This window comes from Rhinatrema bivittatum, chromosome 7, assembly GCF_901001135.1.
Source record: "Rhinatrema bivittatum chromosome 7, aRhiBiv1.1, whole genome shotgun sequence".
In the NCBI taxonomy this organism is placed as follows: domain Eukaryota; kingdom Metazoa; phylum Chordata; class Amphibia; order Gymnophiona; family Rhinatrematidae; genus Rhinatrema; species Rhinatrema bivittatum.
Genome location: NC_042621.1, coordinates 219,969,205 through 219,992,613, shown reverse-complemented (window position 1 = coordinate 219,992,613; position 23,409 = coordinate 219,969,205). Strand labels below are relative to the sequence as shown.

The window sequence follows — 23,409 nt, the reverse complement described above, 5'->3', positions numbered from 1 at the left end:
AAAGAGCCACCGGCGCCATTTCTCTTCACAGCAGTCGTGGCCAGAGAGTGGGACATCGCGCCGGGATCATCACACCGGGACCCCAGGTCATTTAAAACATTTTGGGGGGTTCGGGAGGGTTAGGGTTTGTTTTAAAGGTTTGGGGTGGGTGTTAGGGGGTTTTTTTTTGTTGTGGCCAGAGTGTGGGACATCGCGCCGGGATCGCGCCGGGACCCTCCCACTGGACCCTAGGTCATTTAAAACATTTTGGGGGGGTTCGGGGGTGGGGGTTTGTTTTAAAGGTTCGGGTGGGTGTTAGGGTTTTTTTGGTGTGGCCAGAGAGCGGGACATCATGCCGGGATCGCGCCGGGACCCTCCCACTGGACCCCAGGTCATTTAAAACATTTTGGGGGGGTTCGGGAGGGTGGGGGTTTGTTTTAAAGGTTTGGGGTGGGCGTTAGGGTTTTTTTGGTGTGCCGGTTTTCCCACCCTCCCCCGATTTACGATTTTTAACGATTTCAAAACAAAACAAAACACGACGATCCGATTTCCCTCCCCCCCAGCCAAAATCGATCGTTAAGACGACACGATTCACACCTCTAATCATCATTGTATTTTTATGTTAAATAAACCATTTGAACAGAAAGCACTTTGTTTAATGTATTTAAAGGTAGTGACCTTCTCAACATTCTAATAGCTGAAGTCTAAGAAAATGAAGGATACACTCACCATTTCTATTAAAATTTTTATTTATTTATTTACCGACATTTGATCTGAGATATCACACTGGTTTACATTCAGGTACTGTAGGTATTTCCCTATCCCCAGAAGGCTTACAATCTAAGTTTTGTACCTGAGGCAATGGAGGGTAAAATGACTTGCCCAAGGTCATAAGGAGCAACAGCAGGAATCAAACCCTGGTCTCCTGGTTCATAGCCCACTGCTCTAACCCACTAGGCTATTCCTCCTCCTTGGCTATTATCAAAATTTTTTTAAAGTCTTTACAATATTTATTTAAAATAAATAAACAAAAGGGTGGGTTAATCGAAGGAGAAAAAATATTTACATTAAAAAAAAAAAAAGAGGCTGGGACAGTAGGGAGAGAAGAGGCAACAGATTTATGGGTTTTGCCGAGGCGGAAACATATCCATGCGCCTAGCCAAGGCCAGCAGAAGTCTGCTGTGATTCTCCTGGACCTCAACTAGGCACATGACAGCCTCAGCAACAACCCCAAGGGCTGCCTGATTCGTCTTCATCTCCTCCCCCAATCTCTGGACGGCTCATGCAAATTGCTGCTGAGATACCTGCCACAGTTGCTCCAGGTGATGAGCCGGCTCCTCCAGCCGAGCCATTAGAGGTTGAGGGAGGAGTTGCCTGGTGAGAAGGGCTTTCCTTGGGCAGCAAAGACTGCCCAGTCTGTGTCCCTGCCTCCCTACTGCCCCGGTGAGAATGGGGAGGAGGTCCCTGAGGGTGGGGGAGAAGGCGCTCTCTGATGGAGGAGAAATTTCTTGCTCCTCCCCAGGAGCGGATGCAGCTACTTGGGGAAGGGCCTGGTTCGTCGCCGGCCTCCATCTCTATCTTCCTCCTCTTCCGGCAATGAGATGTTATCACCTGTGAAGGCAGAACAATATTGTGTCATGTAATGTTCACTCATTGTTTATGGGCAAAGTTTTACCAGTTGAGATGTAGGGAAAGGGTCATGAGTATGTGAGTGAGAGTGTGAGTACTCAAACAAAAAAAAGACAGAAAAATATTTACATAAATAGTCCCCACCCAATACAGGAATATATATTACTACTAATGAGGGAACAAATATAACAAAAATTCTATTATAAAAGAAAATGATTTTTTATTATAACAAATTAAAATCATTTCAAATCAAAAAAGAACTAACATGGAGGCCTCCATGTCAGTTCTTTTTGCCATCTTAAGAATAAGGAAGGCTTGAATATATGAATTGATTTGAATTTTGATAAAGATCATTAAAAATGTAAATGTTTCATTGAGCGACTAATGGTGCAGTCATAATCATTTGAACCGTTACTATTCTCCCTCTGATGAAGCCGCTATGCAGTGAAACATCAAGGCCTTTGTGTCGGGGATAGAAGCTAAAGCTGAAGGTCCTTTGCTACTACAAAATTTATTTCATGAACGCCAATACAATTCTTCAATCAATAAAAAGACTGATGTGCATGGAAGCACTATTTGTCACTGATCATGTACAGGAGTACATTTTGTCATTGACATACGTGAAAGGACACTGTCACTGACTCTATGATCTTATGAGATTTATAAGGACATTAACTTTGTGAGAAGCTTTGTATTAAGGGATTTTTGTACGTATATTTTAGAATGCAAATATTGATTTTATCAATTTTGTGAAATTTGTTATAATAAAAACATTTTCCTTTATAATAGAATTTGTGTTCCCTCATGCACACACATACATACGTTCAATAATGGCATGCAACAAGTAATATTTGAAAAAACATACTATGGGATTTATAGGATAATGCAGAGTTAAAATGATTTTTTTTTAGCAGCGAGCCGATGTGTGAATTCCTTTGGAAACAGGATATATACAGATAAATGATGACCTACATGGCTAGACATAAAACTTACCACCGGTCCTGGCCTGCTGAGCTTGCATCCACTCCAGCTAACTCCTCTTTTTTTTTTTTTATTAATCAAAGCCATCTGACCTTCTTCTTGAGGTCCTCAATCTATTAAATGAAAATGCACAAACCTAAATTTAACACTGCTTCACAATTTATGCATGGATAATTTAATAGAAATAAACCTATGGGTTTTTTTTTTTTTTACATAAAGTTCACAACTGAAACTAATGGCCCACCCCATGTATAATATTCCAACTCACACCCCATGTAGTATAAATCAAATACCGGCCCCTAGAACCTCACTCAAGGCAGTAAGTACCCACCCCATGCACAGCATTCAAACTCCCAACCCCTAGACATCCCATCCCAGACATTAAGCACCCAGTCCAAGCACCTGTAATCCCTAACCCTTCCTACTGGAAGGGTTAGGGATTACAGGTGCTTGGACTGGGTGCTTAATGTCTGGTTTAATACAGGTGTAATCCCTAACCCTTCCTACTGTAATCCCTAAGCCTTCCTACTGATCCTACTGGACCTTTCGTCAGCCTTTGACACCGTTAACCATTCCCTGCTCATCAACCAGCTAGCCTCCTTGGGTATCACAGGCACAGCACTCTCCTGGTTCATATCATTTCTCAGCAACAGAAGATACAAGGTCAAATTACAGAACAAAGAATCCTCACAACACACTTCATCAGTAGGAGTCCCACAGGGCTCTTCCCTGTCTCCTACTCTATTCAATATTTACCTCATACCATTATGCCAACTTCTTACCGACCTCAACCTCAAACATTTCCTGTACGCTGATGATATCCAGGTCCTGATCCCCATTAAGGATTCCCTTGCAAAAACGCTGACTTTCTGGAACACATGCCTTCAAAAAATTCAACTCCTCCTCACCAGCCTAAACCTGGTACTAAATTCCGGCAAAACTGAACTCCTGCTCATCACCTCTGAGAACAGCACCTTTTCACCAACACAAGACACACCAACAATCACACAAGTGAGAGACCTAGGAGTCCTAATTGACAATCGCCTGAATTTCAAAGCCACCATTAACAAAACAACCAAAGACTGTTTCTACCAACTACAGGTGCTGAAAAGAATTAGACCTCTTTTCCATGCCCAAGATTTCAGAACCATCCTGCAAGCAATCATTTTTTCAAAATTAGACTATTGTAACACCATCCTACTTGGTCTTCCCGCTTCTTATACTAAACCGCTTCAGATGGTACAAAATACAGCTGCACGAATACTGACAAACTCCAGGAGAAGGGATCACATAACCCCCATCCTAAAGAGCCTCCATTGGTTACCTATACACTTTAGAATTATTTACAAGGCCATCCTTACCACATACAAAAATATCCACCTACTGGCTCCCATCGACATACAGATCCCTCTCCAACTACATAATTCAACAAGACCAACAAGAGATGCATACAAAGGATCGCTACAGGTACCACCGTCCAAATCTACCAGACACATCACACTAAGAGATCGGGCATTCTCTACAGCCATTCCACCGTTATGGAACTCTATCCCTTCAAGCCTCAGACTTGAAACATGCATCTCAACCTTCAAAAAAAGACTAAAGACATGGATATTCACACAAGCATTCCCGGACTCAAACTGATCTACCTTCCACGCCAATCCTTACCTTCACATACACCATGACAAACCTTCTTGTTTGAATTTTATATTATTTTACACTATCGTTACATGTTTGAATTAAAAACCTGTCCTTTCTCTTCTCTCTCTGCCAAGTTCTAATCTCCCTGTTATTTGTAACTGCCTTTTTCCGCACCATTGTTTTAGTTTTGTTTACGATGCACACTTGTTTTAATGTGAACCAGCATGATGGGACTGCGTTCTCGAATGCCGGTATATAAAAACCCTAAATAAATAAATAAATAAATATAACCCAGGCACAACTTACTCCACATGGGTGTGAGGATCCTCTATTAAACTCAATCTTGAGTTCTTCCCAGGCTCTAGACATCCTCTTCAGGTTGCACCTCTCACCAGCACACCTATAAAAATTGGCTTCATTAGCCACCACCAGGGACCCCAAAAGGGAGATGTTGCTGGTAGTAAAATTTGACTGGTGCGCTGGTGGAGGCATTGTGGCGACACCTCAAAAAACAGGAAGTTCCACCCTCGCAGAAGTTAGTAATACTATGCGCATTCAACCTGAAAAGCGCCTAGCTGAGCACCTATCTCGGCCTCAGAGTGGCCACTTTAACTGTGCGCTTTTCTGTGCGACCAAGCACCTAAACGCACCTAGCTGAGTGCCTATCTTGGTTCCCGACCAGCCAGCTTAGCTAGATGCTTTTCTGGGTGCCCGAGTGCCCTGAAAATCATTTAGCTGAGCACCTTTCTTGGCATCCGAGTGCCCAGAAAGATGCCTAGCTAAGCTGGCTACTCAGATGCCGAGATAGGCGCTCAGTTAGGTGCTTTTTGGGGTGATCGGGCACCCAGAAAAGCATCTAGCTAAGCTGGCTGGTCGGGAACCAAGATAGGCACTCAGCTAGGTGCCTTTAGGTGCTCGGTCGCACAGAAAAGTGCACAGTTAAAGTGGCTGCTCTGAAGCAAAGATAGGTGCTCATCTAGGCACTTTTCTTGGCACCCGAGTGCCCTGAAGAGCACCTAACTTAGTATCCAAGAGAGAGAGAGAGAGAGAGAGAGAGAGAGAGAGCACCTCTGGGGAGGGGCCTCACAGTGTGCAACTATTTATATCACTATAGGAGGGCCATCTAATAGGTCAAGGTGAGGTGTGGTGGTGATGGTTTAGGGGTCAGTTTCTCATGCAGAGTGAGACGTACGAACAGCACAGTGCATCTTGGTGAAGATTTGATGTAATTTGGAGCGAAGAAAGTCTCACAAAGATGAAATTTTGTACTATGTTCTCTCACCCTAGCTTGATAGTGCCCTGTTATAGAGTTTGAAAAAGCGCCTAGCTAAGCTGGCCACTCGGATGCAGAGATAGGTGCTCAGCTAGGTGCTTTTTCAGGGTGCTTGGATGCCAACATAGGCACCCCTGCCCCCCCCCCCCCAAGTCGGCGCTGACACATAACTCGTTTTCTGACCATAGCTTTAAAAACCCGCATTAAAAAAAACCCTGACTAGTATTAGAATGGCTCCCTGCATTGCCTATAATTAGCTAATCGCCTCCTTTGCCTGCCGTTAGCATGCATTCGTGCAGGAAACACCGTGGGTCTGTAAGCACGTTTGTAATAACACACACATTGTATAACCTTAGCTGTTATGGAATGTTTTATGATCAATGAGTCCTTGTGGTAAAAAGCCCAATTGGAAAATAGGATGGTGGGCAATGTGTGCGTACCACAGGCAGCAGACATTCACTCTGGCACTTTTCACCCTTTCTAGCACAAATTCAAAGACTCTGAGATAATGTATATAATGTAATTCATTGCTGATTTGTATAGGTAAATATGTATTTTATTATATGCTCAATTCCCCATATGGTATGATATGCAAATAGTGCTTTCTATCTACCCAATTTCCTCCTCCTTACCACTCCGAAGTGAAGTGTCTTGTAACAATGCCAGAAGTGCATGATGCTTCTGCATGTCTAGTCTGCCTGAACCCTGAAGGATGGCCAAAAGAATACCAATTTTTAAAATGTGTTCAATGGATGAGCTAGGAAACTATATATCAGTGAGCTCGATTATTGGGCTGGACAAAATAATAGGAGCTATTCTTAAGAAAGAATTATCATATGGATAGATATGAGAATGGGGAAGAGTCAACCAAGATTCAGCAAAGGTAAATCTTGCCTTACCAATGTATATGGATCTTTGTGTTCAGTTGGCATTGTGTTTTTCATTGGAATTTATCAGAGTTTATTAAATTAATAAAAACAGAAGAAAAATCTGTGAAATAAAATGACTTTTTCCACTGACGTTCTCCTGTTTTTGTTCGTGATAATGAACACTAATAAATTCCAAGGACAAATAAAATTAAAACTGAAAATGAAGGTCCCTACAAATGTATTAGAATTTTTGAAGGTGTAAACACATATGTAGATAAGGGCAAGTCAGTCCATATAGTGAATATACATTTTCAGAAGGCACTTGAGAAAGTCCATCCTGAGAAACTCAGCAAATTAAAAAAACAAAAACAAGGGACAGGAGATAATGTCATACTGAGGAATTGGTTAATAGATAGGCATCAAATAGTTGGACTTTATGGTCAATTTCCCCACTGAAGAGAGGTGAATAATAGAGAGCCCCAGGGATCTGTACCAGGAGCGCTGCTGTTTAACATTCACATAAATGATCTGGAAAAGGGAACTGTGAGTGAGGTGGTCCAATTTTCAGATGATACAAAATTATTCAAAGTTGTTAAAACATGAGCAGAGTGTGAGGGACTGCAGAAAGACCTTGTCAGACTGGGGAACTGGGCATCTAAGTGTCAAAAGGAAATTTAGTGTGGACAAGTGATGCACATAGGGAAATATAATACTAAATATACTTAAGTTACACCATGCTGGTTTCTGGATTTGGAGTGAGCACCCATGAAAAGGATCTTTGAATTATTGTGGACAATACATCGAAAGCCTTAGAACAGTGTGCGGCAGCGGGCAAATAGAATGTTAGGAATTATATGGAAAGGAATGAAGAATAAAACTGGGAATATCATTTTCAGGGCCTGTGCTAGCTTTTTTACTGCCCTGTGCAAACAATTACTGTGCTGCCTCCACCCTCATCTCCCCCCCCCCCCCCAGTTCATTTATCCCCCTTCAGTAATCTCAATTTGAAAATCTGACATTCCTCCCTACCTGGGTTCACCTCCACTCACCTGGTCCCCCTGCCCATTGCAAAGAGTATTAGATACCCTAGGCAAACTTTAAAGCCCCCTCCCCCCCGGCTCTCTAAACACACAGACACACAATTAAAAGCTATTAATTTTTAATTATAGATTTTACATTAAAAATCATTCAGAGTACAGTCTTCTGAGGTAAAATTATCACTTACAACCTGTATATTATATTTACATGCATTGCTGTGGTACCAACCAGAAAGCCCAAATGGTATTAGATCTATGCATGTTGGATGTAGGCTTGCCCCTCAAAAAGCCATCAGTAAACAATTACAATATAGTAAATCTCCCATACTAAAACAGCACTAACTGCCAGCTCTCAACAACAATCTTATCTATGAAAAAAGTAACACTGCAAATATAACACCAGTTCCTAAAATACCAATACACCTCCTATTAGGAAAACAGAACAAGCATCACCAAGCACAAAATAAAAAAAGACCATAAAGTATAAATAGAAATGTGCAGACAAAAACTGCAAACTCTGTATATAGTGCAACAATGGAAAAATAGAATCACCACCATTCAACATAAAACAAGAAATCAAGAAATATCAAACATCATAATAGTAAAATTGTAGTAATAACACAAATAAATATTACAAGACAGCTTAAGAATAAACATTCAATAATTAAAAACTCAAATTGTTTTAAATTTCCCAAAGATCAGTAAAATATTTCAAAACAGCAGACATCAAATAAAACCCATTAATTCAAACTAATAAGGATTACAAAAAAATAATCTCACTTTCCATATCTGGGTATTTGTGAATTTCTGATTTCCAGTCATCCTGAGATTGTTGCAGATTAGTGGGTGTGGAGGGCATATAAACTTTCTCCTCTCTCTCTCTCATATATGCACACACACTTTCTTTCTCTTATATATACTCATGCTCACACACTCATGCTTCCTCTCTCAGATGCACAACAGTTCCTCTCTTCCACATGCACATGTTCTCTCTCTCTCTCTTACATATATGCTCACACACAGACACACACTCTCTCTCACACTCCCACATACTCATGCTACCTCTCTCACATGTTCCTTCTGTCTGTTTGTCTCTCTCTCTGTCACACATATACACACACAAACCCACATGTTCCCTCTCTGATACACACACACGTGCTCTCTCACATACATGGACTTCACTTTTTTTTTTTTTCTCCACTTGCTTCCCCAGCAGTCCTGGGCCTATAAGGATTTATAAGAGTATACTGTCAGATACTGCCCATTTCCCCCTCCCACATAGGGACTGGTAGTGCTACAGAAAATTACCACTTATTTTACCTTTATATACAATCTGAGAAGCCCAGGAATTCACAACCATTTATCTCAGAAAAAAAAAGTTGTTATTGTAAGGCATTCAGATTTACCATTAGGAATAATACAAATTACTTTAGCACTCAAGAAAAAATGTATACTATAATCCTTAACACAGCATGCATTTATAATGGTTAAAGCTTGGCAAATTAAGGATGAACACAGAGAAATACACATCATAATAGCCTGGACTTGCTTAGAATGTTACTAAGAAGTTTAGCTAATACCCCAACACACTCAGGAGATTACTCTGTCTCACCACTGAAGATGGTTTCTGGCGCTGAGCCATGACAGAAGCTGGAGCTCATGAAGGTTGTCTGTTGTGGGAAGCACATGTTGGTATCTTGGCTCACCTGCTGAGCTGAGAAGACTTGTCTAATCCCTGAAGAGGAAAGAGATAAGAGTCTGGACATTAGTAGCAGGCAAGAGATTTGTCTTACATATAGTGCCCTCCAGAATGCTGGATCCCGGCTGTCAGCCTGGTGGAAGGGAGGGGCAGATTGACACTGTGTCATGTTCTTAGTCTGTTAATTGATCTCCATTGCCGCTACCTCCTGAGTTCCTCTCCCATGCTGTTTTTAAGAGAAAGGATATGCATATTCAGGAGCTCATGCATATTAAAACATGGACATGAAATTGGGTTTCTTCTTCACTTTGAACTACTGGAACCCCCAGCTTAGACACCCCCTCCCCCCCTTTGGAGGGTCATCCATCTACTGCGTGACAGAGTTGACAAGTGATTGGCTTTCATCGGGTCAGGATTCAAAGTGGCTTCCACACCACGTCAGCTGCTGGCAGCATGAGGTCCCACTGGCAGTCCACAGCCTCTTCTCTACTTAGGCCACTTATGGATGGGATCTACTGGGCAGCCCATGGCCTCACTATCTCAGCTCTTTTCCTCCCTTCTCATCCTCTTCTCTCACTATCTCAGCTCTTTCTCTCCTTTCCCTCACTATCTTGGTTCTTTCCCCACTTTTTAGCCCTTTCCCTCAAGAGATGCTTCCCTCCCTCCCTCTAAATATTCCCTCCTTTTCATACTTCAGTTCTTCCCCATCCCTTCTCACTCCTTTCTGAATTACTATCTCAGCTTTTTTTTCCCTTTCCCCCTCTCCTTTCCATTAGAGGCTCTTCTCACCCTCTCCTGCTCTTTCCTCCCCTCTTCTTACCCCTTCCTTTTCTTTCCCCACTTTCTTCCTTCCCCCACCTTATCACGCTCTTCCCTCTCCCCAGGCTCTTCCTCCTCCCATTCCAAATGTTGGAACTTTTTGGGTACAGCTTATTAGAGTTGGGATTCTCCCTCCCCATGCAAGCCAGCACAGGAGCAACATTTGACTGAAGTTATCTCCTAACTAATATGGGGCCAGTCTTGCAGTAGGCGCTGCAAATTCTCTGCACTTATTGCAAAGTCTGTCTCCATGACAGCTGGAGATAATGTCACTCAAATGCTGATGCCGCCACCACCACCACCACAAGGACCAGCTCGCATAAGGAATCTATATGTTGCTACATCAGATCAGGCAAGAGTTTGGGTTGACCCTGCCCAATTTGATACCTAAATCTGAGATGGTATGTCTCCTTTAGCAACTCCTATGTCTCGGGTAGCTTGCTGCCTTTTTTTTTTACTTTGGCTGGTGGCAGGGTGGAGTCTGCTGGGCAGCCCTGCAGCCTCAATTCCATTTTGGCCACTGGCAGCCCCAGCCCACTGCCCTCAGAGCTTCTGCCCTGTGCAAGTACATGGCTTATACAGTGGGTTGCGCCGGCCCTGACCATAATACCTCTAATGATCCATGGTGTGAGTGCACCTTGAGTATTGTGTGCAGTTTTGGCTGCTCCATCTCAAAAAATAGTGGAACCAGAACAGGTACAGAGAAAGACAACAAGAATGATAAAGGGGATGGAATGGCTTCCTGGAGAAGAAATGACAGAAGGGTTATAGAAATTAATAAAATCATGAGTGGGGGTGAAACAGGTAAATAGGGAATTGTTTACCCTTTCAATACTAAGACCTGTGAAACTATCAATTAACAAATTTAAAACAAATTGGAAGTAGTAGTATATTTTCACTCAATGAGCAATCAAGCTGTGGAATTTATTGCGAGAGAACGTAGTTAGGACATCCAGCATAGCTGGTTTTAAAAGGGGTTTGGACAAGTTCCTATAGAATAAGTCCATAAACAATTATTAACCAAACAGACTTTGGAAAGTCAACGCTTATCCCTGGGGTGAGCAACAAGGAATGGATCTGCTCTTTGGATTTGCCAGGTATTTCCAAGTAACCCAGATTAGCCACTATTTGAAAAAGGATACGGAACTCGATAGACCTTTGGTCTGATGCAACATGGCACTTCTTATGTTATTTTGTAATTTGATGAGAAGGAAAAAATGACTAAAAATGTGGGATTGTCATTTCATTTTTCCTAAATATGTCCAGAGTTTGGCTGTTACAAAATTAATGGAGATTTTTTGTAACTTTTTGGAAAAAGTAATATAAAATCAATGAATCATTAATACCTTTATTTGAATTTAGCCCAAAACTTAAGATGAAAAGTGATATTTAAAGCTAGTAAATTTGGAGACGTGAAAATTCTAGTTTCTGCAAATTTTTCTGAGCACAAAAAAATCATCACATATCTCTAAATAAGAAAAACTAAAAAGGCATAGCTTTCTTCAGAAAATTTCAGGATGCATATACATTAGGGAATATTATGAAATTCATAACATTTAATATTCAGCTGCTAATGTTTTCATTATAATGGAATGCATGTACTACTGAGCCAGAATGGAAAAGAGCTAAAAGACCTTCTCTTCAGCCACCAGATTGCCGTTGCCAAGAGCAGTACATTCGTTATAGCTAGCACTTCTTGTAAGAGGATGATGACATTGCTACAGTGTCAACTGTTTTGGTTTCTTAATTTTACATATGTATTTGGTCTCCAAATTCTAAACCTGTGGTGCTACCATGACAGCATGATGAATACGACTTTTGCTGATACTGATCGCTATTTCATATATTGTTAGATCATCTAGATATTGTACTACCTGTATTGCCTTACTATATGTCAGATCTAATGCAAAACATCAACATATAGCTGAGAATAAGTAAATGTATACACTGCAACAATGTAGCCTTATATCATTTTAATAGTGCAATAGAGAGAACTAGGAGCCCTAAGAGTACGAACTTTGGAAGATGGAGCAGCATCACTGAAATCTAACAAAGCAAATAATTCAGCTGAAAATCCAAACTGCTATTTAATTATTATTTTGAAGTTTACACAGTGCTTAACAATTAATTAAATACAATTAAAATGAGTCCCTGCCCTGGCTGTCTAGAAGCAGGATTTGAATCCAGAGCTCCTGATTCCCACTCTATTTTTCAAAAAACTAAGCTACCCACTCTCAGTTAAATCCACTCAAATCACCACTTTAAAGGATTTGCAACCTGAAACCACGATGGTTAAAAAAAAAAGTTTATGCCATACATTTCAATCATCACTTAACCGGGATATTTTCCAACTGATGATCTCACTTACTCTAAATAACCCTCTGTTCTACATTTTTGGCCATGAGAAACTCAGAAACACCCAGAGTGCATAGTTATTTTATTGCTAAATTAGCAAGATTTATGGATTCCACAAAAAAAAGGGAAACATAAAAAGATAATGATTGAAACAAAACTGAAGAAAAACAATCCTTTGTGTAAAAAACATTATTCTACCAGGAAATCCATTAGACTACAATATCTCTCTTTGTATTATTAGTACAATTTAAATTCAGTCTGAGTAAGAAAAAAAAAAAATAAGCTGGATAAAGGAGCATTCTATTGCATAAAGACATTTGGTTGTTACAATAACATAAACCATATCTACAGTATTGACCAGTACTGGCTGCAAGCAGAAGAAAGCCTTGTGCCTTTGTTTTTCCTAACAGTTTTATTTTATACCAAAAAAAGTAAACTTGGTTCTTACCTGCTAATTTTCGTTCCTGTAATACCACAGATCAGTCCAGACAAGTGGGTTTTATTCATCCCTACCAGCAGATGGAGGTAGAGAACAAAATGTTTGGCACTAACACATATATGAGAGTGCCACCTGCAGTCGCTCAGTATTAATTGATACCCAAGCCAAGATAAGTAAAATAAAGAGCGAATGAGGCTTCCAACATGGATACCCCTGACCAACTAGATAACAATGCAGAAAACATTAAACTGAGAAATCAAAGCCAAAAATGGCAAATCTGCTTTGCAAATAAATACAGTAGTAGACCAAGCAGTCTTTCGGCAGAGATCCTCAGGGCAGGCCTCTCGACTGATCTGTGGTATTACAGGAATGAAAATTAGCAGGTAAGAACCAATTTTCCTTTCCTGAACATACCCAGATCAGTCCAGACAAGCGGGATGTATCAAAACCCTCATACTGGGCGGGAACCCGAAAGACCCACTCTAAGAACACTCTCCCCCCAAAAGGAGCCCCCTCTGGGGCCCGCACATCCAAACATGCTTGGTAAAAGTGTGCAATGAGGATCACACTGCAGCTCTATAGATCTCCTGTGGAGACACCAGCTGACACTCAGCCCAAGACGTTGCCTGAGCTCGAGTCGAATGTGCTCTAAGCCCCACTGGAACCGTTCTTCCTTCGAATACATAAGCTGCAGAGATAGTCTCTTTCAACCAACGAGACAAAGACACCATAGACGACTTTTCGCCCTTCTTTGCTCCCCCGAGCAGGACGAACAAATGATCCGAACTACGGAAAGCGTTAGTGACTTTCAAGTAACGCAATACCACTCGTCTCACATCCAAAAAATGAAGCTCCCGACCCATCGAGGGATCCCTGTCCCAATCCGGAAACCCGGGCAACTCCACTGATTGGTTCACATGAAAAACCAATACCACCTTAGGTAAAAACGAAGGCACCGTTCACAAGGACACCTTATCCGACAATATCCGGAGAAACGGATCACGGCACGAAAGTGCCTGCAATTCCGAAATCCTTCTAGCTGAACAGATAGCTACCAAAAAGACCATCGTCAGAGTAAGGATCTTCAAAGATGTCCAGCTCAGAGGCTCAAAAGGCTCCTCACAAAGGGCCCACAACATGAGTTTGTGGTTCCATTCTGGACAAATGCGATGCAGAGGTGGACGGAGATGTTTGACTCCCCGTAGAAAATGCACCACATCCAGATGGGAAGCCAAGGCCTTCTCCTGTATTCTCCCTCTGAGACAGCCCAAACGGAAACCTGGCCTCGAAGGGAACTATGGGCTAATCCTTTGGATAAACCCTCCTGCAAAAAGGACAAAATATGGGACACCGAAACTTGAAGAGGGTCCAATCCCTGTTGTCCACACCAGGCCTCAAACACCTTCCATACCCTGGAGTAGGCTAATGAGGTAGAAGGGCGTCGTGCTAGGAGAAGCGTGGCAATTACAGGTTCCGAATACCCTCTCACATGCAATCGCCTCCTCTCAAAAGCCAAGCCACGAGACAGAAGTGATCCTCCCGATCGGAAAATATAAGACCCTGACGAAGGAGATCCGGTAGGTGGGTCAGGCGTAGCGGACCGTCCACTGCCACAGGCCTACAGGTCTCCCTGAGCTGCTTGTCCATCATAGCAAGCACAAAAAAATAAATAAATGCAAAAAGAAAAAACCAACAGGCAAATCATATGCTTGCCATGCTTCCATGCAGCAGCTGTCAAACCCTGAAGAGGGCGTACTGCCCCAAGAATTTCCCGCCAGCACACTGAACAGGCCGCTGCCATGTGGCTCAATCGGGAGTGCAGCCAGCCCCCACCGGGACCACTCTCCTCCTAATAATCCCCTGATCTGCCCACTTACTGCCCGGCCTGCACCAGATGATCCTGCCGAGGTGTCTGCTTGCTAGGCCGCTCAGACTGCTCACTCGTATCTGCTGTTTCAAAAGCAGACAGCTGCCGGTAACTTTTTAAAATTTTTTTTATTTAAAACAAAAATGTAAAACTTAAAGGCCCAAATATATAGGAAAGCACAAAACAAAAGGAAGGGTACTTCCCTGCTCCTGTGTCGGCAGAGGGGATTCGGGCCCACCAAGGGAACCAGAATACTGGCTTTCAGTGGTCCCGGAGTCACGGGCTGAAGTTGACCAGGGGCTCAACCCGAGGGACGACCCTTCTGCAGGAGCCTGTCACCTCGGGGAGCAATTTTCCTTAATATATCCAGTCAGTCAGGACTGCAGGGTTAGCACCTCTACCATCTGCTGGAGGTAGAGAAATACTGAGGGACTGCAGGTGGCACTCTCGTATATGTGGCAATGCCCAAAGTTTTGTTCTCTACCTCCATCTGCTGGTAGGGATGAATAAAAGCTGCTTGTCTGGACTGATCTGGATATGTTCAGGAAATATATATATATATATATATATATATATATATATACCCTGCAATGGGTTACTGTAATTTGTTAGGGATGAACTTTCATTTGAAATGGCAGATAATGTCAACGACATTTTTAATAAAACGATAAAAACCAACATTTTGTTTTTTGTATTTTCTATTTTTTTAGTGCGTACTATTTGCTGAAATAAAATAAATGGAAAAAAAACCCCAACAAAATGAAATTTGGGTGATAACTTCTAGCCCCCCCCCCCCCCCCCCCGATGCAAAATGAAACAAAATAATATTTTTTGGCTTGCACCCGCCTATAATTTATTAAGTGGTCCCATTCACCCATTTAGAAGCCAGAAAGGAGACAAATATCTTATACACTGTTCTGAGTTTGAAACTAAGCTTCTTAAGAGCTCAAACATTGAATAGGTCAATAAAGAGTATATAATGAGAGATTTTAGGCAAACCACCTTCCACGCTGCAAAGAGCATCATCTGCCTCATTACAATATGCATAATAGTCATTATCTCTTTTTGGACATGCAAATCATGACAGCAATTTCTGGAATTGGGTAGAGGACATGCGGAGAACACGTTTAAGCAAGGCAGCCATGCGATCTTAGATTAAGAAGCCAAAAACCTTTGCCCATACTTCAGTCACAACTTGGCCTCATTGACATATATTCTGAAACATTTGTGCACCCTGGCACCACAGCAAGTAATGAAATAAAAAACAGTGACCAGACACTTAGAAAGTGTCTTGTTAGAGTCCATACAAACATCTACAACCACTTAGCAAAGTACAAAACATCAGGAACTGCTGGGCATGGAACATCAACAAGTATCAAAATAGTACAAAAAAATGTTTTCAAAATTTATAATTTATTTATTAAAATTTTATATACCACTTGTAAATCATGTTAACCAAGCATTGATACATTAAAAACAAAAAAGGATTAAATAGATATAAAACAAACCAGGGGAATATAATAAAACCAAATTAAAATCGCAATCAAAAAACAGTTCTAATAATACAATTACCAATTACAGATTCCAAGATAAAAGCTATGGTATCATATATATGCACTTTCATACAGAGTATTGCATATTAGAGTATAATCAGATATATAAAAAAAATGTAAAACTATATTAAAAAAAATAAAATTGTTGTCTCAAAGCTCGTTAACCACCAAAAAGGGAATTCAATGTAGTATAAATCATTTGACATACTGCTTGTAAAACAAAGTTTTAATATAGCATTAATTGTGCACATCAGACTCCATAAGGACTTCACATTTATAACGGAGAAGTATATGTATATTTGATTGTAAACACTTGGATTTGTTCTTTACAAAGGTTATACTAAATCTAATAAATAATAATAATAATAATAAATGCATCCTTTATTAAGAATGTAAACCCAACACTAATGTTTAATCGATAAATGCCTGCTTTGGGTATATTCTTGTCAAGTTTGGCGTTCCACAGGCTAACCCTGCGAACCGCCGCCCTCACCTCTCAGCCGGGCCCTCGCTGGCTTCAGATGCCACTGACGTCACCCTCCAACGAGATGGAATGCCGCCAGTCTGATCAGCTATGCCTGTACGGACACCGTCAGCACATGCAGCTGGATGCTGCCAGCTTTAAGCGTCGCACCTCTTGTCACTAATTAAAGGGAACCCGGCCGGAAACACCCACCCCCCCCCATGGCCCCTATTGATGATGTCAGCCTAAGGCCTTAGAAAAGGGCAGTGCTATAGTCACAACTCACCTCTGCAACAGATCCATCTACTCTTCAGTAGTGCAAGTTGCTCCTGCAGATGTCTTCAGTTCCGGCGTCTCCATTATTTCAGCCCGGCTCTGTCTTCAGTGTCACCCTCGTTGTTCACCTGATCTTCTCGTCTTCTTGCCCTCCCTGTGTGTCCCACCTTCCTTTCAAATAGATACCTTATTTGAACACGGCCTGATATCGGACATGCTTGACCTTTGCCTGCCACTGATACTGCCTAACGTCTGGATACTCTTGACCGCTGTCTGCCACTGCCTTCCTGCCTCAGGAGATTCTTGACTGCCGCCTACTACTGACCACAGCTTGCCTCCGGATACCCCTGGCCTCCATCTAGGTCGACCCAGCTATCCTCGACAAATCTCTCCGCCATCAGCAGAGGCCACACCTAAGACCTGCCAGCCCCAGTACCCAAAGGCTCGACATGAGGGGAACGTGGGCTGGTAAAGGCGAAGCTCCAGCTGGGCCTCTGCTTCGTCTGGGTCTGCCTGCCAACGCTAGGGACATGCAGGGCCCCTCCCTGCAGGTTGCGTCAACCCTGCCTTAGCACAAGGGTCCATGAATGCAACAATACGCATTTGAAAAATGCTGCGACATCAGCTCAGATTTCCAGCTGCCTGCTACATGTATTTCTTCCACATTGACTATCATCTCCAAAATACTATTTAAATATTGGGAACATACTCTGAAGTTACCAATCATATGTAATACTGTACTATAATGCTGAGTGTTGATTTGAAGGCAGAAGGAAGCAAGAACCAATTGCATCCTTTTGCACCTGTAGGTATACATATTCAGTAATAAACATCGTGTACAATCATTTCTTGGAAAAGCTGTAAGCCAATAGGTCTATTAAAAAAATATAAAACGCCTATAAGAACGTTTGATATAAAAATTATAAACTAGGTTCAATGTCATAATCTGAGATTTCTGGCTCTCTCCACCTTCCAATGTTCTCAGTGATAAGTCAAATAAAGCCTGCACACTTAAGCTAATTCAATTCAAATGTGTTTGTTACAAATCAAAGGAGTGAATTTACAAAGCAATTACATGTATAAAAGTAGTATATATCATAGCAATTTTCAAAAGCCCATTTTACAAACATAAAACCTTTTGAGAATTAAGCCCTATGGACTGAATTTTCAAAGGAGTTAGGCACATAAAAGTAGCAATTTTCAAAAGCCCATTTACACTCACATACATTTTTGAAAATTACCTCCAAAGTATTTACCCTTAGATCCAGTGGCATATAACATTCCAAACAGAATGATTTTTAAACTTGATGCAGACAAAATACAACTTTTGGAGGTAATTTTCAAAAGGATTTATACATGTAAAACTCAGTTTTACACATTTGAATCGATTTGAAAATTACTACTTTTACGCACGCAACGCCTTTGAAAATTTACTCCATAGGACTGAATTTTCAGAAGACTGTACTCATATAAATGGGCTTTTGAAAATTGCAATGATATATGCTATTTTTACACAATATCGCCTTTGAACATTCACTCATTTGTTATTATTTATCAGTTTATTCATTCTAGGTGAGCGTGGGATAACAATATAAACAATTATATTTTCCAGTCAAAATTATCCTACGCTCACCTAGGACAAAAGGAGTTACAGCATGATTCCTGTAACTCTTTGAGGTTGCTGGTTAGGTGAGAGACCAACAGCTTGCCTGGCTCCTGCTCTGAGATCTGCTACCTCTACTTTCAGGGTCTCAACAGGACTGAAGTAACCCCCATCTCTTAACCAAGCATGTGCAATGCCCTTTAGCATAGCTTCCACAACTTTATATTGAATAAGTATTTTACCCCTCAAGTTTGTTTCTCTTAAAGAGGAATTCACTACCACTGACAAGTCGACAGGCATTACAAAGCACCAAGGAAAATTACACTACAGTTGGTGGAAGATTACAATTCAATTCATTCAAGGCATGGCCAACCTTATCCAGTGTATAAATGCAATCATACCAAGCCAGGCATACCCTCAACCTCATGTTTCTGCTCTCAACCTCCCTCCTCCTCTACACCAATGATAATCCCCACATCACCAGTATCATGGTCAGACTACTACATAGCAATGCTAATCCATTGTAGCACCACTGTCCACCTTCAGCCACTATAAAAACCCACATCATCAAGAAGGTTACCCTGGAACTCCTCTTACAGAACCTCCACCTCAAACTCGCTACATCACAACCCACATTAGATGACATGGTGTATCATTAGAACATAGAATTATCGAGAGCTAGCCCCAAGAAGAACCCGTGTTCCCAAGCAACACAAATCTCTGCCCTAGTTCACCATTGATCTACATAACCTATGACAAGAAAGACAACTTCTAGAAAGACTCTGGCTGAAAACTGGTTCCACATCTAACAAACTGAAATGTTATGAACAAAGATTTGTTGTTCTTGCATTAAAAAGACATAATGAGGCCAAGATTCAGTAGGTTATTTAATGGACATGTTATCCAGCTAAAGTTATCCAGATAACTTATCTGGGATTTTCAATGAGATAAACATCTCACTGAATATTCCCATTTAAAGTTATCTTTCTCACCCACACAAACTCAACCAAGGCACGCTTCCATTCTCACACACAGATACACAATCTAGGTCAGTTCCTTCTTTTTACTAGTAGCCCCACAGGGGCCTGTCTTACTCCTTCGCCATTGCTGCTGCTGCTTGTAATTCATTGGGAAAGATGCAGGAGCCTATTCTTCTCTTCTGCCTCGTGTGCTGGTCCCTCAGTATTCAAAACTCATGGGGCTGGCACTACTTCTATTCTGATCTCGTGAATTTGTGAGATCAGCATAGAGGAAGTGCCAGCACACGAGAAGGAGCAGAACAGTGTCCGTGGTCTTATGCACCTGGTGGTGTTCAATAGCAGGAAATTGTTGACATTTTGTACACCACAGTTAGTTCCATCTACTCACCATCAATTTTGGACCTTGGGCATTTTCATGTGGATGGCTGTCATGTTTATTAAGCTAAGTACCATCTGTTGGTTTGGACCATTTAATGAAGTTTTTAAATGCATTTAAAAAACCCTTTAAGAATCATATAGTGAAACTAGAGGAGATATTTTATGTACCAGTCTGATTTGATGGTTGGCTGCTCTCTCATCGGTAGATGATTAGAGCATCATGCCCAAGTTTATATGAACTAAAGGTGACTTGAGCAACTCTTATGATAACAATGGGTCAGTGAGATATTGAGTGAGCAGCTCTTTTGTCTTTGGCTCTATCTAGAAGAAAGGTAGGAAAGGAGTGGTATAATACAAATATTCAAAAACTCAAAGTATGAGAAAGAAGTATTTTGCATAGAATAAAAAGCTTAAGGACAAGGCATCATCATATGCTCATAAGGAATGTGAATGTAGCCCCTCTTATGGTTTTATCCATGAAAGCAGGTCACACTTGGTTGTGGGCTACATCCTTTCATACAGTCACAGTCCATTCAGCCCCTGGGCATGAATTCTCCAAAAGAGAGGATGGATAGACCTCCAAGGCCCAAGGCACAGAATGGATAGTTCTCTGGCTATAGTTAAGTATGTGTGAGAGCAGAATAACCAAGTTGGACACACTGGCTGGGTGCTCCAAACAAACTTTTCTGCAGATCATCCAATTTAATTAATTGGCACCAGACAACCTTGGTTACATCCATGGCCAACCATTATACTGATCCTCTGTCTGTGAATGTGTCCCTCAGAACTGCTTCATTAGATGTTGGAATGATAAATATCCCAGATGGGTGGGTATATAGTAGGTGTGGTGGGATCCCTTCCCAAGAATACCTTGAAATTCTCTAAAAAAACCAATTCATTTCTTTTCTCAGAGTGGAGACTCCAATTGAGGTCTCCAGATCACACCAAAATTCTTACTTCTGGTTCTCCTCTCAAAATGGCAACTTTAGACCTTTCAAACTGAAAGGTTTTGCAGCCAAGAAATAAAGGTCAGCTCTTCGCCTTTTCTCAACTACTGGGCAGGAAGGGTGATGTCAAAACTGAAACAAAAGGCAAAATCTTCAAAATACCATAACCCAGGCTGTGATGAGTCACCCCTATCCCTCCACGGGTTGTGAGAAGGGAACAGTTCTTCTCTACCCTTGTCCTTCCCAAGGCAGGGCTTCTCCCTCCTTGAGCCAGAATCAGAGATTCACAAAAGAAAACTACAAAAATTAATCTTCATAAAGAATGACTTGTTTACTCAGAACTTGAGACAAATCCTACCAGACAGGTTGTGTCCTGGAAAGAGATATGTTTCTCTGTTCACTATATCTCCAGCCACATGGCTTGGTAAAAAGACAAGGGAATGTAAAAATAACAGATCCTACTCCTTCAAAATCTAACTCAAACTATCAAACTGTTCTCTATTCCTGTCTGCTGTTATGCAAACAGGAGCTCACCATTCCAGCAGTTTCGCAGGAGGTGCTAGGTCTTTACGTACAAAATTGGGGCCATCCTGCAGTGAGGCACCATGATATATCCACAGGGTATGAGATGGGGGTCAGCCATACCTGGGAACCTTTGAGTTGTATTCACCCTGAGATAAATGGAATAATATGTATCTGCATTCTCTCTTCTACAACCTCCCAATTAATCCATACTTTCTCTCTTTCTCTCACCCATCACATCATCTGTCCCTCCTCCAGAGATGACCCCCAGCACACTTCCCCTTCTCTCTCTGACCCCAGCACACTTCCCTAAGCTAAGTCCCAGAATCCCAGCTGCACACTGTATTGCAGCCCCTCCCCAGTTTCTTCCCACATACTGCTTGCAGTGTCTGTTCCATTCTCCCCCCCACTGCTCCATTCTCTGCAGGCTTACTGAGGAAAGGGACTGGCTGAGCTGTGTAGAGAGAGGCCCTGAGATTTCTAGTGTTTCCCCTGAGACTCTGCAATGGATGCAAATTCCCTGAGTCTCAGGGTGAAATCCTGAGAGTTCCCAGGTATGGGGTCAGCAGGCTTTTTCTACTCCTGTCCTTCCCAAGGTAGGGCCTTCTCTTTCCCTGAGCCAAGACTTAAGGATTCAGAAGAAAACTTTACAAATGAATTCCAAAAATCTCTTAACTCAAAAACGGAGACAAGCCTACCAAATTGGTTATGTTTTGGAAAGGTATCTGTTCCCTTCCCATTCTGTGTTACCAGGACAGTGAGGCTTAGCCCCCAGAAATAGGAAACACACAGAAAAAGAATAGCTGCTTCTGCTCCAAACTCTAATTCAGAATGCCACATTGATCTCGATCCTACCATTTCAGCCAACATACAAGAGGTGTGGAGGTAAAGTGGGATGCTCCCTTCCTACACTCTTTACCCAAGTTCTTGACTAGGACTGAAAATCCCAAAGGGTCGCTACATATACACAGGGAGGGTAATTTTAAAAGGCATTATCTCAGATAAAGCAGTGCTTTACATGTGGAAAGATCCTTTTATAAAATTGTCCCCCTGATACGCAGGTAAAGGGTGTGCATAAGACCTAGATGTGCACACTTTTACCCATATTCAGAAGAGGCATTCCTAGGGAGCAGGGTTTTCATTTACACACATATATGTTTATTTCAAAATACATGTGCTTAAATGTTCCTGGCAAAACTGCATGCACCAAAATAGGTGTAATTAGCTTGAGGATAGTTTTGCCAGAGTAATTTTCAAAGTGAATTTACATGTGTAAGTTTGGTTAGAAAATTGGTGTAACTTGCATATGCAACAGCCCACAAATCTATGTGAACTGTTCTAAAACTGCCCCCTGGTGCAGAAGTACTTTCTTCTGATTATGTTCAGCCTGACACCCAATAGTTTCATGGGATGCCTCCTATTTCTTGTATTATCATATAGGAAGCTCATTTCACCTCTGGAAGTTTGGGCCTCCTGTTGGTGAACAGCAGTCCAATATCAGGTGTTTCTCAAAATGTCTACTCTTATAAAAGGGTTTATTCTAGGGGAAATTTGAGGTTATTCGGGATTAAACAAAATGCATTGAGGAAAAAAGAATGTTGTGGTCCCCAGGAGGCAGAGCCATCACATATGACCCACTAATGCCCTCTGCTCCATCTCTAACCTGGTCCACCAGGGGAGTTATTCACCCACATACTTAAGCAGCACTTAATCACCTCCCAGTTTCCTTTGCCATAAGAATATTTACTCCTCATTAGGACAAGCGTAACTTTATGTGACTCCCTTTTCCATGCATAGCTTCTATGATTTACTATAGGAAAAATCATCAACTTTTTGTTTCCATATTTTCTCATGCAAAATCCTAGAAGCCATGCCATCTTGCTTCCTAGGTATGCGAACTGGTAAATCATTCTTAAGACAAGGCTAAATTAAGGAGAGAGCCAGAGAGAAATCGGGCAATTATCCTGGGGCACTGAGACTCCATCAATATTGCCTCATCAGTATGACCATTTTTAAAGATATCATTATCATCTTCCTAGCCACACTAGTTTGAACTCATTTCGATTCAAATGTATTCATCTGGGCCTGTTGAAAGAAGT

General features: G+C 41.6%; 1 long non-coding RNA gene across 2 annotated transcripts in view; it reads right to left on the bottom strand.

Moving 5' to 3' along the window:
• Positions 1 to 1,060: 1,060 nt before the first annotated feature.
• LOC115096265 overlaps positions 1,061 to 23,409 on the bottom strand; it is a 34,775-nt gene continuing 12,426 nt past the window's right edge. Inside the window, exons 2-4 of one of the 2 annotated variants that reach the window (XR_003858008.1) lie at positions 9,022 to 9,144; positions 2,602 to 2,702; positions 1,061 to 1,590 (exon numbers count right to left, since the gene is read on the bottom strand). This is a non-coding gene — a long non-coding RNA (uncharacterized LOC115096265). Of the gene's footprint in view, positions 1,591 to 2,601; positions 2,703 to 9,021; positions 9,725 to 23,409 lie in introns of those variants that run through there. The other variant, XR_003858007.1, reaches the window with a different exon arrangement.